Source organism: Epinephelus lanceolatus, chromosome 18, assembly GCF_041903045.1.
Source record: "Epinephelus lanceolatus isolate andai-2023 chromosome 18, ASM4190304v1, whole genome shotgun sequence".
In the NCBI taxonomy this organism is placed as follows: domain Eukaryota; kingdom Metazoa; phylum Chordata; class Actinopteri; order Perciformes; family Serranidae; genus Epinephelus; species Epinephelus lanceolatus.
The window spans coordinates 39,824,224-39,841,447 of NC_135751.1; positions in this window are offsets into that span (position 1 = coordinate 39,824,224).

A 17,224-nucleotide genomic window follows, 5' to 3' on the forward strand; every position below is an offset into this window, starting at 1 on the left:
AGGCAAATGAGATTAAGACCAAAAGGATAAAAAAAAATTAAAAAAAAGAATAAATACAAATAAAGTAATAAAAGATAGACTGATTAAGATAAATAAATTAACAGATAAAAAATAAGGTTTAAAATCCTAAATCTAAAATAGACAACATCACATAAAGGCAAGTCTATAAAAGTGGGTTTTAAGAAGTGATTTAAAAGAAGTTACCGAATCTGCAAGCCTTATCCCCTCAGGCAGGTTGTTCGAAAGCCGAGGGGCCCTGATGGCAAAATCACCGTCACCTTTAGATTTCTAAATTCTAAAACAAACAGGAAGCCAAAAGATATGTTGTGTTGCTGAATGATTTGACCGAGTGGAAGCATGTAGATAGAAAATAAATTGGACCTAAAATTGAGCCTTGGGGTACACCACTGTAATGGCTATGTCTATACTACTATGATGGAATAGAATAGAAGCCTTTATTGTCATTGTACAACGATATCATATTTTCAAAATTTGAAAAAAAAGACATGATGTTAAATTAAAAGCCACACTAAAAAGGTAGGTCCTGAGTTTGCTTTTAAAAACATCCAACACCCTCTGTGGCCCACAGGTCTTCAGGATTCTGATAAACAGGTAGGACTAAGACCATTAAGAGCTTTATAAGCCAAAAAAAGGATCTTAAAACATTATATAACAAGATCAGGAGTGCTACATCTGATCAGGTGCCAACGAGTCAATACAACACATAAAAAAGAAGAAGAGAAAAAGACAATATAATCTTTCATTAAATAGGAATCATTAGATTATACAGTAAACCTAAAAGTAAAGATATTACAATGATGCCAAAAATGTAAAGGAAAAAATAAAATGAAATAAAATAAGATAAAATAAAATAAAATGAAATAAATACATCTGAAAATTAAAAGGTTATAAAAATACTATTGTGGTAAATAATAATAATAATAATAATAATAATGGCTAGGCCTTTACTACATTGGTGGAATAGAACAGAATAGAATAGAAGTCTTTATTGTCATTGTACAACAATATATAACGAGCTACATCTGATCAGGTGCCAACTAGTCATTAAAACAAACAAGTAAAAAAAGAAAAAAATAATACAGACAACATTATCATTCTAAAAATTGGAAATCATTAAATATCACAGTAAACCTAAAAGTTAAAATATTACAATGATACCAAAAATGTACAAAAAAATAATGATAAAAAAATTCAAAATCGGGGGAAAAAATCTGAAAATAGAATAGAATAGAAATCTTTATTGTCATTGTACAACAACATATAACATTAAGATTAGGAGTGCTACATCTGATCAGGTGCCAACTAGTCAATAAAACAAACAAGTAGGAAAAAAACAGTACATAAAAAAGGCTGTTTTGATTTATCAGTCTGATGGCCCAGGGGTAAAAACTGTGTGAACTTTAAGCACCTGTATCTCCTACCAGAGGGCAGGTGACTGGCTGAAGAAGGTTATCTGTCAAGGTGAGTACTCCAGCTCACTGAAAGTGTCGTGATGGCAGCGAGTCCAGACACAATGTTGAGCTCATGTCACCAGGTTGGTCTTATCCGGCTACATTATGATGCCTCTGTTCCTCAAAACAGTGAAAAAATAACTGTACATTTATGTGTTAACATGTGAAAAGTCCTGTGAGCAAATTTAGAGCAGAGCTTCTTTGGCGACATCCGGCATTGCATGAAACGTCGTCTCATTTATGGCGCTTCATGATCATTTTTCACTCAGGATGGAGTTTTACAAAGGGTTTGTTTTTAGTGAGGAAAGGTCAAAGCTAGAATTTAATTCCTGTGTCTGTGTGGACTGAACCTTATAGTTTTTGTTTTTGTCACTGACAGGCTCAGATTATTGGCTGACAAAGAAATAAAACGTTTTTTTTTACCTTTCGCCTGATTCAGTCTGTTTGTTATTGAGTCTAATAAGTCTCACTGAAGGAGAAGTTGCAGGAAGACAATAACAAACAGACTGCATCAAGTGAAACCTTGAAGTTACAAACTGACGCCAGAGGCTTGACGCTGCAAACAGTCACTACAAACCAAAGTTGAGCACACACATGCGCCTTCCACGTCCACATATGACGTCCAACGTACCCTGGGTGTGTTGGTTGTTGACGTTCTGGGACGCCGTGTCAACTTCAGCCTGTTACATGCATTGTCTGTTTTCAAAATACACTTCTGTTCTCACAGGAAATGTACAGTTTGCATACAGTCTCTTTCAAAATAAAAGCACTATGTCAGTACAGCACTGGACGTTTTTTTCCTTCAACAACAAATGCACATGGTTACGTTTTGCCAATACATGCACATGCATGGTTTAGTTGGTGGTTGTTGAACCCACCCATCACTACTCCTGCCCACTGTACCTGGACATTCACCCCCTTAACCAGCATTGTTAACCAGCTGTGTTACTCCCTGACGCCACCAGGCAACGGTGACCAACCGTCTGTCATATCGATGTTATTATCGCTTTAAGTCACTGACCAAGCGGTGGTGTTCAATGATTTCGGAGTGAGACCGGATTGGCTCCAACAACATTTCAGCGGTGACTTGGCGATAATGTAGCCGGGCACACTTTTGCTTGTAGTGTGAATGCAGCATAAAAATAATGTGAACCTGAAGTGTTACGAGTGTGTTTAGGATCCAAATGCAGCTCTCTGGAAGTCAGTTTGTAATGACCTTTATTTAAACACAGCAAAACAGGAAGTTAGGCAGATGAAGAGGCACTGGTATCTTCAGGGTGGAAGCCCACTCACAGTCTCTGGGGTTCAAGTTTGAGGGTCGAACCGGGCCAAACCTGGAAACAGGGCCGTCAGCCCATGGACCAGCACAGTTCAGTCTGTTGGGGGGTGACGGTACCTGAGAGGGGCAGGCAGGGGACGTGGTTGACAAGGCAGAGGGTTCAGAGCCAGACAAGTAGGCGGATGAAGCAGAGGGACCGATGAGGGACGAGTAGGAGGGAGACTAGGGTCAGGCAGAGGATTCAGAACCAGGTAGACGAGCTGACAGGGCAGAGGTGGCAACAGGAGACGACCAGAGTGAGGGATCGAGGAGCTGACAGGTAGGTGAAGGTGAACAGAGAACGCACACACGGACACCTGTGGCGTCTCACCATCAGTCTTTGAGCTGAAGCCCACAACAGGTAAGCAGGTGGGAACACTCACCCTGTGGCGTTGATGAAAGGCAACACAACGCAGCCACAGGAAAACAGGAACCAGAGACGCTGAGCCAGAACTCATGGTTGGGGGACAAGGCTGGTGTGTCCACTGGGAGTCAGACGATGAAGGCTGGTCTGAGGCAGGCAGAGTCGGCAATGGTAGAGTAGGCAGGTAAAGAACGCTGGAAAGTCCTGCATCAAGGTGAAGAACAATCTGTCAAAGGGCGAGTGAGCTGGAGAGGCTCATATACTGGGCTACAGGTGAGTGGAGTCGGGCTGATGAGGTGGGAGGGGCTTGCAGGTAGACATTTTTTACTAGAAGGAGAATCCAAAATTATGGCAAATCAATTTAAACTGCTTAAAACTGACTTAAAAATTAAAAATATTAAATTATAATTAGTACATCCCTCCATCCTTATCCTTTCATTCTCTGTTCCCTCGATCCTCACCCCTTCACGCTTTCCTCCCAACCCATAATCCATCATATGCAAGAAACCATTTGAAATCTTTATCTTATTGATGCAGTCTTTGCTTGTGAACTAAATAACTAAATGCTCTCATGTTAGCGTAACCATAAACACACAGTGTGTATAAATATATCCATATACTACTGTGGGACTGACGCAGCATATTTGGCATCCGTCTGCCTGTGTGTGGAAGCCACTGTAGAGCGCCTGACGTCACTCTGGGAACAATGAGGTGGTTTTCCTGTTTTACTCCAGCGTGTTCCTCCTCGTTCCCCCCATCAGCGGGCGGATGACAGAGAAAGGAATGCAGCAGATTTAGGGGGTCTGTGTGGTGGAGAGTCAGAGGGGGACAGAGGAGGCGGCTCCCTGGACAGCATGATTCACCCTCTGCTTACTCTTTTGTGTGTGTGTTTTTCTGTGTGTGTGTGTCACGAACAGACACATGGCAGGCATGCCGATGGAGCCGGGGAGGAACATTCTGGAAAGGCCAGTGATGGATGAAAGAGTGGACACACAGAGCTGAGTTACAGTACGGGACATGCGGCTGCGCTGGTGGATAATAGACAATGAAAGGGTGCAAATGCAAGATTACTGGACATACACTGTTACCCAGCAACAATGCAAAGAGCTTCAGTCAGTCAGTAGAGGATTTATACACACACAGCTGAAAATAATTACTGCAGAGCACCGGTCTGCATCAGAGACCTTCACTGACCACAGTGTAGCACGCTGCAGCTGTGATGCTGCCCTGTGCTCTTATTGAAATGAAAATGTCAGGTGACTGAAGAATAAAAACATACGTCACATTTATGCAGGAGATATGAAAATAAAGTTCAGATTCAGGAGTGAAGCAGCGGATTCATATTGATCCTGCAGCATCAGATGCTCTCCAGAACATGTAGCATGACAGACAAGTGTGATACGAAGAGAGAAGTGGGTCTGAAGGTTTTATCCACTAATAGATCTGATATATGAGATCATAACCCTGTGCTAAAAAGGTTGAGCTCCCAGGTGGCAGAACACCACATTCATGGCCTGCTCGCTGGGACTTTGGGGGCTTTAATGTCCTGAGTGGGTGCGCTTAGTCTGAGGACTGATCGTTTGGATTGAATGTCTTTGAATTTACATGTTTGGGGACAGAAATTCCAAAAATAAAAGGCAGAGCCATCCCAACATGTCAAGCAATGTACCGTGAAACTTCAATCAATAGCCCGGGCTAGTATTTGCTTAAATCACTGAAATCAACAGGCCTTAATTCCTTTCATTTAGAACTGTTGCTCAGCAAAGATCAGGAAATACAATCAAACTCTTTATATTATTTGTATAAAAATCAGGCCTCAGATAATAAATCAATTATGAATCATTTATTTGATCTAACTCCGACAGACAGCGCATCAAAGAGAGTGAGTTACGGCACCCAACATACCGACACAACACCACTTTATCCTGTTAAAACAATCCTCACAACTTGGATTCACTTTTATGAAAAACCCTTTTGATTCTTTTGATCTGAGGACGCTTACGGACTGAAGGAATACGAATAACTTACAGGGTAATCGAGGAATGGACACATAATTTGAGAGAACCTGGTTTTATACATCTGAAGAACTTCAATAGAAAAAGATGAAATGATTGGCAACCAGACCAGGCCTGTAACTGCACGATCAAACCAGAAGCTTCCAAAGAGGCAAAGTCTGTCACGGACGCCCAAAAAGCACGACTGTCAAAAATATTTGTGGCAGCTTTGATCGCTCTAGTCGCTCGTTCAATCGTGCTTCTCAATTTAGGAGGACAAAAGGGAAGCAGACTACTTGCTTGAAAGCAGCGTAGCTGTCCAGTCAAAAAGCTCATATGTTTGGTCAATGAGAACAGGAAAAAGGAAGACTTGCATGCTACGTCGCAACATTAGCCTGCAATACTCTACTCTATTACTAACGTTACACACTTTAAAACTCACCAGACCATCCAACTATCTCCGCGACGCCGTCCCAAGCCTCATTCTTTGGTTTCTGAAACCAAACAGCAACACATTATAAAGGACTGAGTCGGCGCGAATGCAGGTAATAAACTTTTCGATATCCATTGTCAGAACAACTGTGCTGTAGGAACCAAAGTTACGTGGCTTGTTCTCTGGGACCTGCTTCATCGATGCACGTCAGAGCTCATTACCATAAAGTTAAACGAGTTTTAACTCCCCTCCAGACCGCTCTGGTGGCTTTGGTTGCTCTGGTTGCCCAAGTCGCCGGGCTCTCATGTCATGTCATGCACTTTATTTATATAGCACTTTACAAAGACCACAGGTGAATCAAAGTGCTTCACAAGAAATGAAAAAACAATTAAAAACACAACAGATTCATGAATAAAAAACAACAAATACAAGGATAAAACAATAAAATAAAATAAAATAATAGTGTCACCACATTACTGAGTATTAAAAGCCATCCTAAATAAATAAGTTTTAAGTTTGGATTTGAAGAGGCTCAGGTCAGAGGCAAGATGTATGTCAGTGGGGAGTTTATTCCAGAGCCTGGGTGTGGCAACAGAAAAAGCTCGGTCATCCCAGTGTTTGTATTTAGACCTGGGCTCTTCCAACAAGAGTTAGTTAGAGGACCTCAGAGCCCTGCCACGCTCACGGACAGTGAGCATCTCAGATAAATAAGATGGGGCGAGGCCATTAAGAGCTTTGAAAACAAACATTAAAAGTTTAAAATCAATTCTAAAACAAACTGGGAGCCAGTGGAGGAAATAAAGGACAGGACTAATGTGCTCTCGTCTGTTAGTGTTAGTTAAAAGGTGGGCAGCTGCATTTTGCACAAGTTGAAGGCGGCTAAGAGCAGACTGGGAGACGCCAATATACAGTGCATTGCAGTAGTCAAGTCTAGAACTAATAAAAGCATGAATAGCTTTTTCAAGGTCATGATGGCTTCAAAATGTTTTAACTCTCAAATGGTTGTCAAGAATTACCCCCAGATTTCTGACTATAGGGCTACATGTAGAAGGCAAGGCGCCCAAGCCGGACGTCCCAGTATCCCCAAACACAATGCACTCTGTCTTATCCTCATTTAAATGAAGAAGATTTTGAATTAACCAATTCTTGATTTCAACAATACAATCAGGTAAGGAACTTAGTGCATTATTATCTTTTGGCTTCAGTGGCAGATAGAATTGCAAGTCATCTGCATAGCAGTGAAAACTAATGACTTCCGCCGTTTTGGAAGCTCTGGTCGCTGTTGGTGTGAACGTACAGTAATTGAGCCAGGCATTAATTTGTCAAAAGATGTAGCTACACTGGGCTAGTGAAAGGGACTGGGTGTTTAATTTGGACTAGGCTTTTAATTGAAGTTTTACAGTAAGCGGTTCCCCCCTACAAATGATTATATGTACAAGTCTCTCATTAGGAGTCATAAGCTGTACTGCTGGCCGTGGGGAAATAGGCTCCGATCAGAAAATGGATGATGCACATTGGTTCTACTACAAATGATGTAAGTTAAGGGGGCGGAAGTCCAAGTAGGGCAGGAGAGGTGGTGGATGAGTCAGTCTTTCACCTGGGAGGCCGGTGGACGCTTCTTGTATGACGCAAATCTGCTTAGGGCCCCTAAAAGTGAAGGGCCAGCCCTGATAAAAATTCTATTTCTCTTTCAGATTTATATATGAAGGAGGCTTTAAAACAAATGTGTGAACATCATGTACAGATACAGAAAGTTTACATTATGAATGATAACAGCGAGAAACATAAAACTAGACAGGCAAAACTTTCTGAATAAAACTGAAGCGTGTTCAAGCTTGTAAACATTAGTTAAAATGTCTTAAAATGTGAATCCTTTGCTTGTAAGATTTTGTTTGGGGAATGCAGTTACGGCTGAGGAACCTAAAACAGTCAGCACGTGTAATTCCTGAAAGCATTTGAAAATAAAAGTTAAATCCCTGGACACATTTACATCGTCAGTTTGTATGTGAACACTGAAAGCATTTGAAAACTCAGGTGCATTATGAATAAGAGCCAGAGAGTGTGTGAGCTGTTTATAGTGGAAGTGTCAGCTGGTATGTAAGCAGTGACGGCAGTTCAAAAGTCAGCTGATGACTCGGCATTGAAAGTATCTGTTTGTCATTTGAAGAGTGAGCTATGAGAACACCTGAAAGATGAAACACTGAAACTGAAATGAATGAGTTTAATGAGAAATGAGAGTTTTCAGCTTGAAGCAGCTTGAAGAAGTTAGTTACAGTGGAATGTTTTAGGCAAGAAGACATGATGTATGGTTGGATTCAGTGATTTACACAGACAGCTTAGTATCAAAAAACAAATATGACAAAGAAATTTAGTGAAATAAGATGAAAAAAACATCTGGAGGGAGCTCGGAGTAGAGCCGCTGCTCCTTTGTGTCGAAAGGGTTCACTTGAGGTGGTTCGGCATCCAATCAGGATCCTCCTGGGCGCCTCCTGTTAGAGGTGTTCTGGACACGTCCCACTGGTAGGAGGTCCCGGGGCAGACCCAGAACACACTGGAGGGATTACATATCTCATCTGGCCTGGGAACACCTTACCCTGGGTGCACAACCTATTTTTCCTATTTTAACGGAGTGTTTTCTCAACGCATTCCCCACCCCCAGAACAACGCTGTGAGGTTCCGACGTTGACGGACCTGGCCAGATGCGGGTAGCTAGCGTGCTGTCGGCAAGAGCTGTTAGCGAAGTCATCTAGCAGAAGAGCTAGCAATAGCTTCCTGCGAAGATCTCTCATGTTGACTGTCATTGTACCAACTGAACTGAGATGAGTTGAGTAGTGTACTATTGAAAGAGGTGATAGAAATGAATGCGAAATTCGAAAATATAGAGTAATTATCAACCGCATAGAAATCAACCTATGGTCAACGATCACTTTTAATAGTGGAAAAAAAGCTTATGCTTATTTTTCTTTTGCATAAATTAATTTGATATTGTTTGTTTACAGCTGCGATTGCAATTTATTTCCTACTTCCGGCAACGTTACGCTCCGTTTCTCCCATCTTGTCAGCACCCGAGTAGGAAAAATCCAACGCCTCCACGGTCCAACGGCCAACAGAACTGCTGCCATGCTGCGTGCTAGTCCGTTACTATCCATCATTTTCACCTCCATTGGAATTAATGACTTCCGGTCAGCGTCAATCCATGAACGTGTTAGGTTGTGCACCTAGCGTTAGGGTCCTCCAGGAGGAGCTGGACAGTGTTACTGGGGAGAGGGATGTCTGGGGTGCTTTGCTTGGTCTGCTGCCCCCGAGACATGGCTTCGGATAAGCAGTTGAAAATGGATGGGTTAGCCCATCCATTTGGAAAGGCTAACTCTAACCTGAAAACACTGTTTATCACTTAACTCCACTGAAACACGTCCACTGTCTGTGGAATTTTGCGGGTCACTGTTTGGAGTTATTGTGGTCAACTGACTGGAAGCACGAAAGATTGACCCTGTGGTTAATACGTGTTAGGCTGTAGCACTTGAATCACCAAGTGATGAAATAAATTAAAATCTTAAGTGTTAGCATCGGAGGTTTCAGCTGGAATGTAAACACTGACAGAAGCTGAAGCATCAGTTTACACTTGTAATAACACATGGTGCGACATGAAGGCAGATTTAGATATTTATATCCTGAAATGTGACAGTTTTTACCAGAAATATAAAAAGAACATATAGTAATAAAATATAAGAAAGAGGTAAAGTGTTTCTCCGGCAGAACGATCTCCTGGCAGTGGAGACGGTTTTTTTAAGACAACCAAATATTTAACTTGATGAAGAAATTAAGAAAAGATGTTCTGATGCCGATGCTGTTGCTCGGTTGGAATCTAGACACATGATCTCAGTATTTTATGACCCTGATGAGCTCAGTGCACCAATAATCGGCTGATAATTAGGTTAAAGTACAATAAAAAAACCTTGTGAACTGGTAAACTTCCTCCTCATACCATCACCATAAAGTACAAAGCTTTATTTTTGTAATTTGTAATGTTTCTAAGATGAACCATGACTGTAGCGTGTTATCAAAGCGCTGCAGATTACCATAAAGAGCCTGTCGGAGTATAGAATTCGACATTAAAAAATTTGCACAAAGTCATGCTCATTTATGCACATTCGCATTCCCTCTCTCGCTCTCACACTCACACTCACACACACACACATACACACACACACACACACACACACACACACACACACACACTAAGCGAGGGTCTTATAAACATTTCACAGAGAGAAGAAGAAGCACACACTTGGAATTTGGACACTTTATTTGGGCATGATGGGAGAAGGGACGGGCCTGAGCCGACTGGGAGCAGAGGGATACAGATGTAATGTCTTGTGAAAGAGGAATCCCTCACACTAAAAATAAAAGACTACAGGCAGATATGTGCTGCACCGTGGGCTCCACTGTTTACTTTGGCTCCCAGTAATTCGGACACATAGGCTACTAGGCTACCTCTGGTTAAATTTATTGTGTCGCATAACATCACGTGGATGGTAGCTGATGAGTAAAGAGGGAAAAAAAAAGTAAATGTATCACCGTTTTATCAGCAGGATGGAGAAAGTCTGTGATAATGTGTTTTGTATTTACATTCATTTTACTTTAAATAGCTGCTGATGTTTTATGAGAGTGCGCTTTTCTAGTTCGGATGGCAGGATGGTAAGCAATCCAAACAAAGGAGCAGTTTAACTGTTTACGATTTACAGCTTCTTATTTCTAATGAGACTGGAAACAAATGTGGCACAGCTTAGAGAAAGTATTTCAGACGAGCATCTTCAGAGAGACGTCCTGGACTGCAGGAGAGCTCCAGGCTGAATATATAGAGACATGAGGACAAGTCATGAGTCATTAAACCTGACAGACTGCAGACAGAGTTTCAAGGACTTAAACTGTTTAGGAAGAAAGATGCAAAAACACAGAAAGGGAAGGAGGGGAGGAGACAAGGAGGGAGATTAGTGCCGTTTCAGAAACTCAGAAGGGCATTTCTACAGTAAGCCGTTTCCCCCTCCACCCACCCGCCAACCCCTCTCCTCACTCCACTCCGTCTGGCTATTTATGGTAGAAGTCCTGGAGATCCTGCGCAGCTCAGAGGAGTTCTGAGGGCTGAGTTCATGGCATCATAATTCCAACCTGTCGCTACAGTGGGACAGGAAGCTTCAAACAAACCTGGATTTGGTCAGTGAAATCACAGGAGTCAGACCTGTGTGCTTGCCTCAGAGATACATGCTCATATTATTATTATGACACTTACATGTCCTTAAATGTCTCCATTATATTTTACTGTAGGAACTTCATTCAAATTTTAAACTGTCTGAATAAAGTTTCTCCTTCAGAGTTCATTAACTTACACTTCACCTGACACTTCAACTGCTTTCACCTGCTACATGTCAGTGTGACACTTTAAAGGTCCAGTGTGAATTTAATACAGCAAGTCTGTTTTCTTTAAATCACCTGAAAAAAACCTTTTGTTACCTCAGAATGAGCTGTTTATATTTATATAGGGAGCAGGTCCTCGTTTATCAAGATGTTTCCACAGTAGTCCAAAATGCACATGCCAAACACTGGTTCTAGAGAGGGAGATTTGCTTATTCACATCAGCCACCGTAGTTAGAAGCCCACCTGAAATGAGCAGCGTCGGAAAAACACAGATTTGTAACGTGAAACTGTTCAATTCAGGGTTTTTATCAGTTTCAATCACCTGAGGCCTGTACTACGAAGCTGGTTCTCTTTTTACCGAGACAAATCACCGCGGTAACTGATGCTGAACAGCTAACCTGCTCTGTGTTAACTTCAGTGTATCGGATCACAGCCTGTCAACACCCCGACCCCTGTCCAATCAGATCACTGAGGAAAAAGTATCCATGGACAAAAGTCCAGTGCCTCAGGCCACGTTTACACGAAAACGATCCGCTGAAAACAGAATCATTTCTCATTTTCGTTTTGAAAAAAAGTTCTGTGCTCAGACGACAACATTTTGACAGCAATCGCTGTGCACACCAATCCGCAAAAATCACCAAAAACACTGTAGTACACATGCTAGGCCAGTAGGTGGCAGTGTGACTTTGTAATGAAACAACAAGCGCCTGCACACAGGCACTTCCTTCTACAGAGAGGTGATGTATAAACAAACAAAATGGCAACCGCACTAATGTTTGTCTGGACGGACGGCGAGGTGGAGTTGCTACAGCAACACCATTCTCGGAACCCATCGGCTGTATTCGGCGTTTGACTTCCAACAGACGGCGATACAGCCTCTGGGGGCAGACCCCCAATTTTTTGGCATTCCAGTTTGATTTGGGCGGAGGAGGCGAATTTCCGTTTCCGACTTCCGTTTATATATAAGTAAATATGCTGAACCATTGCGATGGATTCAGAGTTTGCAGTGACGCCAATTAAGTTCCGCCTCGTTAGTTCACCGCATGAACCGTTTAACCTGGCAACAACTGCAGCCGGCTCAAGCGTGATTGGTCAATATCACGTGGACTACAAACAGCCTACAACTGGAAACCAGGGCTCTTCCGCTCTTCTTCCGGAGGCAAGATCTCCGGGGTTTGCCTAAAGACTCTACATTTACTGAATGTAGAGTCTGTATATAGAAACTACACATGCACTTCTTTCTACAGAGATGTGATGTATAAACAAACAAAATGACAACCGCACAAACTTTTGTCTGAACAGATGGCGAGGTGGAGTTGCTACAGCAACACTAAATGTAACAGGCTGAGCAGCACAAACGGAGCTCGCAAGTCCGCCATTGTTGTTGTGATGGTCGACTTTCTCGCGCATGCCTAGTGACTGGAACCATAATGCACATTTGCGAAAAGTCTCCGTTTGCAAGTTTTACATGACAACGGAGACGGTTTCGTTTCCAAAAAATTGCACTCTGGAACCCATTTTCAAAACGTTGCGTTTTCAGGCACCCAAAACGCCGCTGTCGTGTAAACGATGGGCCAAAATGGAACTAAAGTTTAACGTTTTCGGTTGAAACTGTTGTAAAAACAGAACCCTAAATCACTTGAAAATAACAATCATAGTGTTTTTGTTACCTCAGAATGAGCTGTTTATATCTACATAGGGAGCGGGTCCTCATTTATGGAGATTGGCATGTTTCTACAGGAGCCCAGAATGGACAAACCAAACACTGTCTCTAGAAAGGGACATTTGCGTCAGCCTCTGCAGTTAGAAGCCCTTCTGGGATGAGCAGCATTGGAAAAACATTGATTTCTAACGTGAAACTGTTTTACTCAGTGTTTGTACCGGTTTAAATCACCTGAGGTCTGTGCTACAAAGCAGGATTTGATGCTGAACAGCTAACCTGCTCTGGAGCAGATTAACTTCAGAGTATCAGATCACACCAATCAGATCACCGAAGACCATGGACAAAGTCCGGAGTCTCAGGTAAAAAAAGAGGAGCCTAAATATTGTTAAAGGTCAGCAGAATCATTTCATGTCAATGTGTTCCAAATACTATATACTTATGTCACATACAGCCTACTGATACCTAAACATAATTTAAGTCTCAGCCGCAGTGACTTTTACATAGTGTTTTCAATATTTCTGCATACCCTTAAAGATCACAGAGTGTCGTTAACATTATACGCTACTGACATTTATAGTCCCATGGTCGCAGGCACTTTCAATACCATCTCATATCATATGAAGTCAATCAATCAGTTTTATTTATAAAGCCCAATATCACAAATCACAATTTGCCTCACAGGGCTTTACAGCATATGACATCCCTCTGTCCTTTGGACCCTCACAGCTGATCAGGAAAAACTCCCCAAAAAACCTCTTTAACGGGGAAAAAAACCTCAGGAAGAGCAACTGAGGAGGGATCCCTCTTCCAGGACGGACAGACGTGCAATAGGTGTCGTACAGAACAGATCAGCATAATAAATTAACAGTAATCCGTATGACACAATGAGACAGAGAGAGACAGAGAGAGAGAGAGAGAGAGAGAGATGCGGGACAGACGGTAATGACAGTAGCTTACAACAACATTAATGAAAGTAATAATATTATAGTTATAGTTCTGGCTACTGTGGTACAATATGTTGAAAGTATGTATTAATATCTGGCAGTATACATGTGTGACAATAGTCATATGTGTATAATAACAGTAGAAGTATGATTAATGACTAATGATGACAGCAGCAGCAGGAGGCATCTGGCAGGACCACGGCAGCAGCACAACCACACACGTCACGCTGTCCAGGCACCGCTGCTGTTCTGGCTACTCTTGCGTTAAAAAAAATGTAAAACTAGCAGAGTAGTCTTCTGAGGAGGAGGTCTATGACTCGCTAAGATCGCGGAGATCTTTCCAGGTTCAAAAAGGGTGGTGAATTTATTTACATAAACAAAAATAATCTCCGTGGTTGACTTCATACAAAAAACAAAACAAAAGGTTAATTTAGCGGTAGATAAAATGTCTCACTCCTCACTCCTTCAACACAAAAAGCTGACAGCCCCGGACCCAGCTGTACTCTGTCCTTAATCATAGGAGGAGGAGGGCTGTGAGCTGGCTGAAAACAATCAGAATAAATTATCATCTATCTGCAATATATAATCTACCACTTCCAATAATTAATCAACATTATTACCAACATTATTTTCATTTCCAAAAAATTAATAAATATGAAAAAATATGAATTGGCTCCAACAGCTGCGATATGAGTTAATCTGAGAGACAGTGGAGCACAAAGACTCCGGAGAAGAAGCCGAGTTAGTGACATCCAGAATGGCCGAGTTAGCAAGATGCAGTAATAGAATATGAGAAAGAGAGAGAGAGAGAGAAGGAGAGAAGGTGCCCGGTGTATTATAGGGGGGTCCTACGGCAGACTAGGCCTAAGTCAGCCTAACTAGGGGCTGGTACAGGGCAAGCCTGAGCCAGCCCTAACTATAAGCTTTATCAAAGAGGAAAGTCTTAAGTCTAGTCTTAAATGTGGAGACGGTGTCTGCCTCCCGGACCGTAACAGGAAGATGATTCCACAGGAGAGGAGCCTGATAGCTGAAGGCTCTGGCTCCTGATCTGCTTTTGGAGTACTGCACTTATCGTTCTGATGATGTCACTTGTAATTAACACCCCCTTGTGGCTGGACAGGAAAACCCAGAGTTGACTGAGCTGGTTGATAACCAGCTTTGTAGTACAGGTTCTCCAGATGTACAGTGTTAGGGTTAGTCAGGACAGGTAACGAGAAGATATTGTGGGTAAGTTGAACTGTGTGTTTGATCTGAAGAGGAACGTCTGGATATTAAGTTACCAGAGAAAATAGGTGAGCACATGTTAGCATGTAGTGGGCCAGCTACCTGTCTCCTAAAACTTCAACTTCTTTTAGTTCTTGTATTTCACCATATGTCATCTGCTGTTGAATATTTCAACTATTTCAAGTGTTTTTTAGCAGTGCGCAGCAGCATGTTTTCTTCACAACTGTTAGCCTTTTCTAGTCAGAGCTACCTGAAGATGTGATACCTTGTTGTGCCACCTGAGGAGGGAACTGTCAGTGCTTTGAGATGTGTCCACACACCTGAATCTTGGCCCTTACTAACAGGCTGGGATAGAGTCATGACACCTTCGGCAGAGGAGGGCGGTAACAGTGAGGTGCTGCTTGTTAACAAACTGGTTCAAAAGTCTTTACGATCGACTCTGGCCGAGGCTTTAAGTACCTTGTGAAATCGGCTCTGTTTATAGCCTCTCTAAAGTCTGGAATGTTGATTTTTCAGTATGTTTTTGTTTCCCCAAGTCTGGGAAAGGTCTTCAGAATAAATTCCTCCTGAAATAGGCATATCTCTAAAATCTATTTATTTTTACACAACTTTAACTCGCTCGATAAAGTGTCTCAGTGGTGCTCACGAGGAACAAACTCAAAACAGAGATATTGGAGGGAAAGAGGAGACTTGACATTTACAGACGTGAATTCATGACGTTAAAGTGTCTCACAAACACAGCTGACAGAAGGTAAACACCCTGAGAGGCTGTTGCTCTCTGACACAAAGGAAACAGCTTTGATGTGCGCCGCACACGCTTCTTAGTGTCTCTAATGTAAGTGTGTGAAATGGAGTGACGACAGACGGTGTGTTTTTGTAACACACAGGTGTGTTTCTGTGTCTGCAGGTGATGATATTCATCGTGTGCATGAGTGAAGTCCGGCGGCGAGTCGACACTGTGAATGTGTGCTGTAGTAGCAGGAGGAAATTTTCATTGAGTCTCTGTTATGTGACCATGTTTGGTAAAGCTCTTCAGGCACGGTCTCTGACCAATCCCCTTGACCGATACACACACACACACACACACACACACACACACACACACACACACACACACTGGAGAGATGGTTTCAATCACAGACCCCCCCCCCCCCCCCCCCACCCAACACACACACACACACACACACACACACACACACACTCTCTCTCTTTCATCCCTATTTCAGTCAGCCCTCCCGTTTCACCCCTTCATCTCATTTTTGAACGTCTCACTCTGCCTCACCTTCCTCTTTCCTTCAATATCTCACACATAATTGAAAAGAAAAACACGGAGCGGTGGTGCCAGCTACCAGTAGCTGGTCTTGGCTTGCCGGGGTAGAAGTGTCATACTACCAGCCCGCAGCTGACGAATGACTGGAGCGGTTCAGTCTGCTGCTGTCTGGATGATTTACACTGAATACAGCAGGTTATTCCCATGCTGACATCACTGCTCATGAACCAGGGAAAGTGATGAATTAGAACAAACATAAGCAGAATTACAGCCTCGCGGCTGTGTGCCTGCGCCAGCCAGTCAAGTTTCTGTTTACGTTCATGTCTGTCAGAACTCATGTAAGCGGTGAAGACTTTGGAGGGATTTAATAAAGTGTATTTTTTGGTAAAATGTGGATGCGTCACACATCTTCAACCCGGCAGCACAAATGATCGTAACAATCATCACAGCTTCATGGTGGACACAAGACTAGTGTCAGCACTTCAGTGTCTCACCAATTATCTCTGTTTGTTCCTGAGTTATGACACAGTGATGTCACAGTGAAGCTGACCTTTGACCTTTTGGGTATCAAATGTCATCATTTTATCTTATTAGATATTTGTGTGACATTTTGTCAAAACTAAAGTATGAATTCTTGAGTTACAGACAGAATGTTGGCACTGTACGTTTCTGTAAACCACAGATACATTTGTACGTTTCATACGCATCATATCAGTGTTTCTAAAGAGACGTAGTACATGAGCTGACTTGGTGGATGGTGGATGGTGCGACTAGAGTTGCCACCCGTCCCGTTTTTTCCAGAATTGCTCTCTTTTTTCATCAGCTGTCCCGGGAAAAAAAAATCTCTCCCGGGACACAATTTGTCCCGTTTTTTGGGGAAAATGCAGCAGCAGCAGGCCAAGGAGTCCAACAACAGGCTCAAGAACATCTGTGTCAGAGAGACAGCAAAGAGGTAAGAGGAGCTGTGGGAAGTCCTAACACTTCACTTAGTATATTTGCACATCCAATCATGTTTTAATTTGTATTTTTTCCATTTATATTTAACCCTACGGGCCCAAACGACGCTTAGTGCGCCCAAATTCACACCTGTTCTTCTCTATGGTTTTTCTCCGCGACCGTGCATCATA